The 7,430-nt window shown below is 48.1% G+C and overlaps 2 non-coding genes across 2 annotated transcripts; both read left to right on the top strand.

Annotated features, from left to right (window-relative positions):
- Positions 1-2,582: 2,582 nt before the first annotated feature.
- TRNAS-CGA (transfer RNA serine (anticodon CGA)) lies at positions 2,583-2,664 on the top strand. Its single transcript has one exon. It is a non-coding gene; the product is annotated as a tRNA-Ser (tRNA).
- Positions 2,665-3,195: 531 nt separating this feature from the next.
- Positions 3,196-3,277, top strand: TRNAS-AGA (transfer RNA serine (anticodon AGA)). The gene has a single exon. It is a non-coding gene; the product is annotated as a tRNA-Ser (tRNA).
- The last annotated feature ends 4,153 nt before the right edge of the window (positions 3,278-7,430 follow it).

Here is a 7,430-nt window from a genome sequence, read left to right as displayed (position 1 = left end):
CAGGCACTTAACACCTTTTCCACACACTTCTCCCGAGCGAGCCTGCAACCCGCTCCGGATAATCTTATCTTCTATACTCGTAGCACGCAGTAAATATCAACGGACGATGAACCCCTCCATCTCCCTCACCCTGGCCGGATAGCGCATCCCCCTCATCGACCCTTGTCGCGTCGTGGGAATGCCACTGACTTTTACGTCTGCCATCAATCAGGCCATACATACATGCCACTCAATCACACACTTTGCCGCATAGTCTTAAAGGGGCTCTGAAACGCCTTCCGAACAGAGCACATGTGCTCGCCCAATCACTCCATTGTGTTGTCGTGAAAGCCTGAGTAAAATAATACACTTCTACACGCAGCAGAGGACCCACAATCACGTGCTAAAGTTGGCGAGCCCTTCCCGGCGTCTTTTTCATGCTCGCACCCTCCTCCGTCGCTCGCACCTGCGTATACAAGTCGTGAGGTGGGTATTGGTTAGATTCTTTCGGACATCAGGCAGCTACCGTGAAGCCGCGTAGCTCAGGCGAGTCAGGAAGCTCTGTTCCCATATGTGGGGCCGGCGGAGGAGTGCCGACCTTCCAGCGTGCAAAAAGTGACGAGAGGAGAGGGAAAGGCGCGAAGACGCTGAAATTCAAAATTTGGCCCTAGATAACTCAGCTTCTAGAAACCGCATTAAAAAAATTCTTGATGGATAATATTCGTGAAGCGGCGTGCTTTAACATTCCGGGCATACTGAAACTTTATTATAGTCCCTTTCAGAGCCCCTTTAAAACATGCCGTTCTCATTAACACACGCCAGCCGCCTTGCTTAAGCGTTGGCCCTGAACAAATTCATATACTACATTCCTTACTGCCCCCCTCACAGGCACACAAGACAAACTAATCCGGGCCCTCAATACACTATATAAAGCAACACTAGGACTCCCACCTCAGGTTTCTACTGACATCCTATAGAGAACAGGTCTTTTCCGCGCGCGCGCACACACACGCACGCACGCACACGCACTGAGCCGGTCCATACACCTCCCTATCTCGCCCTAGAAATACACGAGATCGCCGATGCCGTCACACGCTTCACCAACCTACGCCTGCACCCGCATACATAGTCTATACAGACTCGCAGGCAGCTCTGCGTGCTTTTCACGAGAGAGCCCCCCCCCCCCCCCCCCTTCCCTACCCGACAGGCATTAGATGCCTCTCTCACAGCATTGAGCCCACGACCGGTGACCCTTCGGTGGATCCTTGGTCACATGAGGATTCCCGGCAATAAGCTGGCTCACCGGCTTGCCTGCGGTACTATTCACCGGGCGCCGAGGTTCCGATGGACGAGCCCACCGAGGGTGCACACAGTCAGGGCTTCAGACTCGCTGTCGACGATTACTACACGCAGTAAAAACTGGACTTAGCTGAATTAACAGCGCCACACTCGGCCTTATCGATCCGTGGAGCTCGCATTCTTCGCCGAATACAATTTAATCTCCTTAATTCATACACCAGCCAAACTTTATTTGTACCGGTACACTTCCACACCTCAGTGTGAACCTCAAACTGTCTACACACATGTGCAGGTATAGAACACTGCCTTACACAGTGCCACTCGGCCTTCCGGACCCCCGCCAATCCTTTCCCCACACCCCCACCGTGGCCGATCTGGCTCATCTCCCGGGGCCTGAACCTGCAACGCACCTGTCACCTTGGCCCAGGACCTGTTAAACGCCTAATATAAAGGCTGTGTTACACCACATGTTACACCAAACGTGTTACACCAACACCCTTCCTTCACAGCGGCCATGTCTAAATGGAGGCGAAATGCAAAAGGCGCTCACGTGTTGTGCAATGTTAGTGCACGTTAACGATCCTCAGATGGTCGAAATTGTTGTTGTTACCCTACTCTGGAGCTCTCTTCTTCTACTCCTTAGTAAGCATGGCGCATACCGACACAGGGGGATTGGCCAAGGTTCAGCTCTCCACTGCGACACCTCTTTCTATTCTTTCATTCCTACCTTCCTCTCTTCCCTTACGGCGCGATTGAAGTATGGTCCCTAGAAATATTTAGTTGAGGTCTGCACTTCAAAAACAACCATAACTAGAGTGAGACTGTACTGCGCCTCTCCTTGCCTTATAACGATTTTATATGCACTAAATTCGGTTTCACGGAGTGGCAATTGATGCCCTGAGGACCCCAAGGTGGATTCGCATGACAGAAACACGTGTCTGATGAGAGAGCGCGCACGCATTCACCGTTCTCTCATCTTTTCTTTTCTTCCTCTGTAGTTGCGGGGTTGAGAACTTTGAGATTTTTTTTTTTTTTGTCTGTATTCACCACATGTTCTGGCAACCTCGAGTTTATTGCTGCACAGGTTTGTCGAAGAAGTCGCTTGCGAGGCGTTTTTTTTTTTTAGTGTATGTGCGCTCACTAGAGCTAGTGATTATAGCTGCACTCATATCCAGTTATTTCCAGCATGTTCTCACGACAGGACAAAAGAAAAGAAACTGTCCATAATACTGCAGATAGATTACTGAACGCAAGGCGTGGGCCAGAAGGCACTGCTTGAGCATGTTGGTATGCGCGTTGAAGCGGCAGTCGTGGCCGAGTGGTTAAGGCGATGGACTCGAAATCCATTGGGGTTTCCCCGCACAGGTTCGAATCCTGTCGGCTGCGTTCTTTTTTTTTTTTGTTCGCGCATTTCATTTTTTGTTTAGAGCTCTTCAAAACTGAAAATGTTGCAATAAAAAAAGAAAAAGCTTCCGCGGTTCGTAACATTTAATACTTCAGACGTAGAGAAATTTCACATTATTTCTGTTTTGTGTGTAAATCTCTCGTACATTTTGGCTGCGCGTTCACTTGGTTTGTCACTGCGAATGCCACTTCATAATAAAGACGGCAGCCAACTCAAATAAGCGACTCAGCGCGGGACAATTACTGCGAAAGTTCCTGCAACTCGTCGAATGAAAACCAGAAAACCCGAGGCCTAAAGGAGTTCTCGGCTGTGTGTTTCGCAGTGCCACGGTCTTTGGGGATTAATTTTCAACAGCGGCGTGTATTTCAAGTACTGAAGTAGCTGAGGAATTGTTATTTCGGAGAGCAACACAAGTTCTTCTCTAGGAAGTCCAAATCGAACCAATACTACAAATGCGTAGTTTACTGTGCTACGTGCATAACATAGACATTTGCGACCGCGTTCCCGTCGTTGCAGTCGTGGCCGAGTGGTTAAGGCGATGGACTAGAAATCCATTGGGGTCTCCCCGCACAGGTTCGAATCCTGTCGACTGCGCAAGTCTTTTTTTTTTTTTACTGTCTGGCATTCAGTATTGCACTTTTTCTGCCTCCCCCTTTTCTTCTGTGAACGCTAAGAGTGCTTCAGCTTTTTTAATCTGTTCACGGAGGTCGGCCTTGTGGTGTTCGGCTTTCACTTGGAAAGGAAAGCGCTATTTAACCCGATGATCTTCTTGTTACTGCAAATAACAATGAATGACATGTTCAGGACGCCTCAGCTCTTTCGGCAGATGTCGTCCGCATTGCTAAAATGCCGACGTACGTATGATGCCCGGCGAATTGCAGATCTCTTGTAGCAGTTAAGTAATGTGCTCTGAAGTTCCTTTACACCTGCTGTCGTCGTAAAAAATGGCTGCAGGAGACTTAAGCTGGTGCGTCAGCCGTGCTGGTTTAGATTTCTCTAGCCCTTCCAGGCTCCATTTATCATTCCAATTGCAAATTTTTTGGTCTAAATAGCATATCCAGGCCCCAAGAAAGCAATTTCCTTAGTTTTACAACGGAAAACACGAATAGGAGATTTGTTACACGTACGTCTCATTTTTTTTTTTTTAATAAGGGAGCAAATTACTTATTTGCATCCACCGAAGTGAAGCCATACGGCTACAAAGGAAAGCTATACAACTTCCACAGAAACTTCTTAAAGAAAAATTCGTCCTGGTCCGGGGTTCGAACCTGGGACTACTGCTTCGCCGGATCAGTCGCACTACCAACCGAGATAACTGGGATGGCTAGAATACATGGTAAGGCGAGAGCGAAATAATCAATAACTCTAAGTGGGAACAGTGTTGGTCGAATGTTTTGGGAATTTTTTTTTTTTACAAAGTAACGAAATAGTTAAAAACGAATATTAAAAAAACCGGCATTTATCAAATCAACACCCTAGGTATCATGAAATAAGTTTGTATTTCGACGGTGTCCATGACCCAAGACATCTGGGAAAAACATAGACATTGCTGGTGGCAAAATCTGTCACCAAAAAATTGGCGGAAGACGTGCTACCAAACGTCTACCAAGCTCACTTTTTGCGAAATGTTTTTTGCTGCGTTCGCTAGTTGGCATAAAATTAACAAATTAGCAAGGTGAGTGCTGCTAACTTCCATACAGTTACTGCGTCATTTCCTCAAAAACCAATTTTCAATTTCCGTGTTCTATGTGATGTCAGTGTACGTTAAAGATCCCCAGGAGGTCGAAACTATTCCTGAGCCCTGCACTACGGCACCTCTTTCTTCCTTGCTTTTCTCACTACTTTTATCCCTTCCCTTGCGGCGGGGTTGAGGTGTCCACCGAGATGCGGGACAGATACTGCGCCATTTCCTTTCCTCAAAAACCAATTTTCAACTTTTTACTCTGCACTGAGAGCCCCTGGCCAAGCCACTCTTCTTTTGGTGCCAAACCGCATCCTTAAACAATTGAAATACCGCCGCAGTGGCTCAGTGGTTAGGGGGGTGAAAGCATTTATTTGAATATTGCAGAGAGGTTGCGTGGGGAGCAATCTCTAGTGGGCCGCTCCCCCTTACAGTACTAGATGGAGTCCCTTATTCAGGGACCCCATTGGCCTGGGCCGCCACTCGAGCTCGCTGAACTAGAGCTTGTTGGGCCGGTAGGTCCAGGCAGCTGAGCAGGGCCGCCTCCCAGTCCTCTCCGGTAGGGGAAGGGGTTAGGGGCGGAAGAGAAGGACTGTGTTCACATGTCCAGACCATGTGGAAAGTGCCAGCCACCTCCCCACAGGAAGAGCAGAGGCCAGAGAAAGAAGTGTCGAAATGTTTGAGCACTTCCGGGCACTGTAGAGTGTTAGTAAAAAGTATAAGCAGTATTCTCTCGTCCGCTTTCCCTAGCCCCTTGAGAGGAGCCGTGTACTGACGGTGCGAGTCCCGGTAATAAGCAGAGATATCTTTGAAAGTCAACAGGGGATAGGAGTCCTGGTCCAGATCGGTAGGGTCTACGTTGAGGGCCCGCTTAGTGAGTGCGCGGGCGACCGAGTTGGCGGCCTCATTCCCTGGTAGGCCCTGGTGGCCTGGAGTCCAAATGACAAATCGGGTCGTGGGGTCCTGATCCCGAGCTGCTCTCCGAAGTATTCGTTGCGCTGTTGGCGTTATCCAGCCCAGTTCATAATTCTGGCAAGCCCCTCGCGAGTCAGATATGATGAATTTAGATTCAGCATGGGAGGCCGCTAGGGCGATAGCTACCTCCTCCGCGTGGGTTGTGCTAAGTGCCTTAAAAGTGAGACCGTTCACCTGTCTTCCCTCGTGAATGACTGCGGCCGTGTACCATCCTCCCCTGGAATGATGTGGGCCGGGCTTCCGTATCCATGAGCCATGTAAAATGATAATAATAATTGGTTTTTGGGGGGAAAGGAAATGGCGCAGTATCTGTCTCATATATCGTTGGACACCTGAACCGCGCCGTAAGGGAAGGTATAAAGGAGGGAGTGAAAGAAGAAAGGAAGAAAGAGGTGCCGTAGTGGAGGACTCCGGAAATAATTTCGACCACCTGGGGATCTTTAACGTGCTCTCGTGAAATGGAACTGTGGTTGAAGGAACCTGCAACTGCCGGGCTGGAGCTGCAGGTGTTTGTAAACATGTAGTTGCATTACTATTGTTTGTACTAGACCTGAAGCGCTCTGGGGCAGCCTACGTGCGAGACACGCAGTCGTGTACAGACAAACCCAGAGCATGGGTGGGGTACTGGGTGTAAGAAGGCCAACGTGCACACACGCGAGTTCTCACAACTACGTTTTGTGAAACATATGCCAATGAAAGCTGGCAGGCATCTGACTCAAGAAACCACAGTTTCTCTGAGTGTCACAGAAGACCATATTAAGAGAATGCATCAGACACAGAAAAATATTCCAAACGCCATGCTATGCAAGACGCTGGAGGACAACCACTTTCTGCTCGTACCAGTGAAAAGAACACTTCACGAGGAGGCTCTTAGCCAGATGCCAATCAGGTTACCGGTGCAATCTCTGTGGGTTGAGCATGTGCCAGCTGGGTACAAGTTCGGCTCCTGTGAGCTTACTTTAGAAGACTCATGGGCCCTTGAGCAAGCGACTAGCATGCAAAGCGGCTCTACAACATGGAACTTCGAGAGATCCAAGCGCCTGACTGCTTCACACTTCGGATACGTGGTGTCAGGGCAGAAGCCAGCTGACGAGAAGTTTTTCAAGAGGCTGTTCGGGTCTAGCCAGATGCAGACCAAATACATGGCTGATGGTTTATGGAATGAAGATTCAGCCGTGCAGCGTTACATAGGGAAGAGAACAGTGCCAGTTAGGAGTTACTGTTGTGGGTTGTGTGTCAATCCTGGTGTCCCTGTTCTTGGTGCAACGCCTGACCGTGTTGTAGAGGAGGGAGGAGATTTTGGTCTCCTTGAAGTTAAGACCCTCTCAGCTGCCAAGGAGCGGGGTGAAGAATGAGAAAATGCTGTGAATACGGCATCCTACCTAAAGAATGGAGTTCTTAAACCAACGCACAAGTACTTTTACCAAGTCCAGGGGCAAATGGCTTTGACTGGACTCTCCTGGTGTGATTTTGTGGTTGATAATGGCGCAAACTGCACTTTTCAGAGGATCACTTTTGACAGCTCGCTATGGATTTCCAAAATGCTGCCATGTCTTCTGGAATGTTACAAGAACTACCAAGAGCACTGTGCTTGTGTGTGAATTTCAATGACTTATTTCAGTTACATTGCTCTGCAGGACAAAGATGCTTGGACTCGTAACATGCTTTGCCATGTGTTCATACTTACATATATTTGGTTTTTAAATATCTTGTATGGAATTAGCCTCCATGAAGAAATGAAGAAAGTGTTTTTCTGTGTAATATCATTATGACCATGTGCATGTGTTGACACCACCGATTTAAATGTGTGTGCAACTAGCAACTAATCGGTGTGCAAAAAGTAAATGTCAAGCACCACACGTCTTGCTGCCCTGTCATTGAACACATACATAACGCACTCTTAGTCCCAGGAAGCTGGGCAGCTACATACTTCAACATTTATTATACTTGATGATGATAGTGACCTCACATTGGTCTCTGTAAGGAAACCACATTGAAAGTTGCAAGCAAAATCTTTGCAAAGTGACAAGTGTGTTCTCCATAGTGTAGGTACTCTTTCACTCAATACGACTTGTAACATACGTGGAGTGA

The sequence above is a fragment of the Amblyomma americanum genome, chromosome 7 (genome assembly GCF_052857255.1).
Source record: "Amblyomma americanum isolate KBUSLIRL-KWMA chromosome 7, ASM5285725v1, whole genome shotgun sequence".
In the NCBI taxonomy this organism is placed as follows: Eukaryota; Metazoa; Arthropoda; class Arachnida; order Ixodida; family Ixodidae; genus Amblyomma; species Amblyomma americanum.
Note: the sequence above shows the minus strand (reverse complement) of the source record. Positions and strands in the feature narration are given on the sequence as shown.